Here is a 3,913-nt window from a genome sequence, read left to right as displayed (position 1 = left end):
CGCCGCTGCGCTCGCTCACACCCCCTGTCCTGCAGCCGCTGGTGCAGGTCCAGGCTCGGGCTCTCGCCACTTTGCCCCCAGCGCCGGCCTCTGTCTGCCGAGCTGGCCTGATGGCAAGTCCCCCGAGGGCTGCAGGAAGGGGCGACACCAGGGGCCCCCCTCGGGCTCCCTCCCTGCACAGACGTACACCTGCCTGGCCCACGGGTCCTTTGCAAAGTGTGAGACGCTTTCGTTGTACCAAATAGGGCTCCCCACAAAGTGCTCTTTGGGGAGAGGTCCCCGCCAGGACGGCTGGTGTGAAGGAGAGAAGGACCGGCTACGATTCTCATAGATGAGATTGCACTTCTAAGCGAAAAGGAACTTCATGAAAAACGTTTGGGTTTTATTTCTAATCATAAAAGTGTCCCCAGAAAAGAGCCTCAGCTCCGTTCGGACAGGAGCCTCGAAATTAAATTGTTTACTTTACAATGTTTACATACACTTTTCACTCTTTTTTTTTTTTTTTAAATAAAAATAAATGCAAACTCTTGACTTTTGGACAACTTTTCAGATTTTTCATGGGACAGTGGAACTCTGACTCACCAACCGGATTTAAGTCCTAACTTGGAAATTTATTTATTTGTACGCCCTCCGCTTCCCGCCCCCCGACTGTCCCTGAGACCCCCGTCACGGAGGCCCCTCCTGCCCAGACCCTCATCTCTAACCCTGGTGGCTCTTGCTTCTTGCTTTACAACTGCCTGCAGCCTTGATTTTGTCACTGACATCTGTGAGCCAAAGACTGAGCCTTTTTGGCAGGAATAATAAGCAATACTACACAACTTGCTACTTTCAGAAAACTTTTTTAATTTAGCTTCACTAATGACAGCAGAGGAAGAGGGGAACTGGGATTTGGGTAAATTCTCCTCCGCTGTCTGACCAAATTCTCAGTGAGAAGTATTGTGTGCAGATCATTAGGGGGAAAAAAGCTGACGTTCTTTCTTTTCTAGCGTGGCACACACAGATCTGCAGGTTTTACGTAGACAAAGAAAGGGTCTTGTGTATTTTTGTCCATATCCAATGTTATATGAACTAATTGTATTGTTTTATACTGTGACCACAAGTATTATGCAATGCACCATTTGGTTTTTATTTCATTAAAGGAAGTTTAATTTAAATTGAAGTTGTGTGAGGAGCTTGGTCTTAGCCTCTTACCGCTCTTGCTCTACTGCTCAAGAGGCACTGCTGATCCTACTTCTGATCTCTGACGCCTATGAACGTGCGAGAGATGTTCACTAACGATAAACCAGATGGATGTATCAGCATCGATGCTGAGATTCCCACCAAGCTGCAAGGTAAGGGCGAAGAGCCTGTTGCCGATGGAGCATCTTCCGGTCTTTGGGTGAAGTCTCATGACCTTCGAGGTCTCCTGTCAGGAAACAGAGAAGTTAGGGGTGGCTGCTCTCTGCACAAGAGGAAACAGACACCAGAGTCCTGTGACCCTACTGTAACTGGGGCAGAACCGCCTTTCGGACTCATCACCTAGGGGGAGCCAAACCCCAGGATAGTAAGGAGCCAGCATGCTTCCCTGGGCCACTGTCAAGGGGCTCCCTTCTCCCCACTGGCTCCTGGAGCAGGTCCTGGGTCCTTGGGTGACTCTCCTGTGTCCCTGTGGCTGGGAGTGTCCAGGGGCCAGTGTGTGTCCCAGGATGGGTGCCTCAGAGGTCCCAAAAGAGCCTGTGGTTTACAGGTGTACAGTTGCTGTTCTTCCTGGGGTACTGGCCCGTCCATGCATGCTTGTCAGTGAACCAGGGGTTCTGCTCACACCCAAATGCTGACTCAGTCTCAGTTGGTCTTTAGCAAGCCTCTGCCTATCACAGAGCCTGGTCATACCTCCCTTTCAATGAAAAACAAAACAGAAAGTCGCTGCACGCTTGCTGTGTGCCCAGGCATTGTGCTAAGCAGAGAACTGCATTTAACCTGCACATGCTTGCTTGCCTGGAAACTCCTTTCTACCTGTCTAACAACTACTTCTCCCTCAGGTCCCAGAGAACCTTTTCTGCCCCTCTAGGCTCAGGGAGATCCCCCAACAGCACTGAAAAAGGAAGCGGAGGGCACTTACCGTGTGGTCCTCTGCCTGACAGTGACCGCAACTCATGCCGGACTCTCATGGTGCACAGGTGCCTTTGGTCACTGCGCGCTGACCACAGCACGGGCTCCTGACCCACGTCCCCGTTAACTCGATCTTCCAAGTAACGACCACATGTTTCCTCTACCCGCAGGCCATGTGCTTGGCAAACTTTGAAATGGAAATGTGAAGGCTATTTAGCTGCACCAGAAGACCGGTACACTCACAGATCCCAGGCCGGGGGCTTCCCAGCACACAGGAGAGTCTCTGGGTCCAGCAGGAGGCAAAGGGAATGCAGTAGAACACGGGCAACATTATTGTGGTTTTCACAGGGAGCACGAGCGAGTCAGGGTAAACACACTGCGGACTGACTAGTTTGGATAATTTCAACAGGCTTTTGGACATAGAATCCCAGTGGTCTATTGCGCGGTCCTGGGCTGGTCAGACCAGGGACAGGGGTCCTGAGCATGTGAGCCCGGTGGAGGAGCCGGGGGGGGGGTTCAGGGGTGGGTGAGGATCGGGGGGTTTGTCACATGTCCTGTCCGTAGAAACCACACAGTCCTGAGGGCCAGCGTCTCCAAGATCAGCAAGACCGTGGGTGTCAACTTACCAAAAAATAGAAGGTAAAATGACATGATGTTTTGGGCTCTCCCTGGCTAAACAGGTTAAAGGTTAAACACCACAACAGGTTAAAGCACTGTATTATGAAGCTCTCTGAAGCCACTGCAGCACAAGTTCGATCCCCACCCCGGAGGTGACCCACAGGGCGCGGCAGACCTCTCCTCACCCACCTACTGCTCCCCTCAGTACTTGGCCAGTCGGCCTGTTCTGCTCCCCACTCTGTCTCTGGGGAACCCTCTCACCGCCCACACCTCTGGCTGGTACCCCAGTTCTGTAAGCATAAGTAAATAAATCTTTTAAAAAAAATTTTAATGATTTTTAAAAAAAACAAACAAACATGATTTTGACACTCGCCACTTGGGGCTTGCAGACTAGATGCCCAGCTCCGCCTGGGCAGGAGATCAACCCCGTCCTCTGGGATCTCCATAATCTCCAAGCTGTTGGTACTCAGTCCTGGCCACCGTGCTCACCTAAAGTTATGGAGTAGCACGTAAAGCGGTGAACTATGCATGCCAAAGAAAGAGGGGTTGATGAAGTGAGTTTTCTCTGGTAAAATTCAACGGAGGCAAATTGCTATTTAAAAAATAAATTACCAATTTTGGTCTGGGAAAAGCAACTGTAAAAGATTGAAGGGATGAATCACCACAATGTGGATTGAGGCAATCCTCTGTTGGCTTCACAAATGTTTTAAAAATTCTTTCTCCATTTGAAAGATTTATTTACTTATGCCTACAAGAACTGGGGTGCAAGCCAGAGATGCAGGGGATGAGAGGAGTCCCCAGAGACAGAGTGGGGAGCAGAACAGGCAAATGTGTTGAAATCCACTGCAGAGAAAAATACAAGCAGTTTTGTGTCTGAGGGTCACGGCCGTCCTGAGGGCCAGCTGGGAAAGGTCAAGTGGATTTGGACTTGGTTCTCTAGAAATATCTGGAGGGTCACTGAGCAGTGCTCATCAGGAGAAATACTTGTATTTTAGTGACTTAGGCAGCAGCGGTGTTGGGGCAGAGCTAGGGGGCTAACAGCAGCTAGAAGGGACTCATGAAAGATTCCAGAACAAGTGACAGGACTTTGTGACGGGCGTGGGGTGAGGCGTGTCGGGTGGACGTTGGGCCTTTCAGCCACAGTGGACACAGAAAAGAGAAAGTCATTGTTTCAGCTTCAGACCCAATTTTGTACTCCTGTGGGACC

Source organism: Condylura cristata, unplaced genomic scaffold, assembly GCF_000260355.1.
Source record: "Condylura cristata isolate star-nosed mole 26May11 unplaced genomic scaffold, ConCri1.0 scaffold00026, whole genome shotgun sequence".
In the NCBI taxonomy this organism is placed as follows: Eukaryota; Metazoa; Chordata; class Mammalia; order Eulipotyphla; family Talpidae; genus Condylura; species Condylura cristata.
This window is presented reverse-complemented; position numbering follows the sequence as displayed.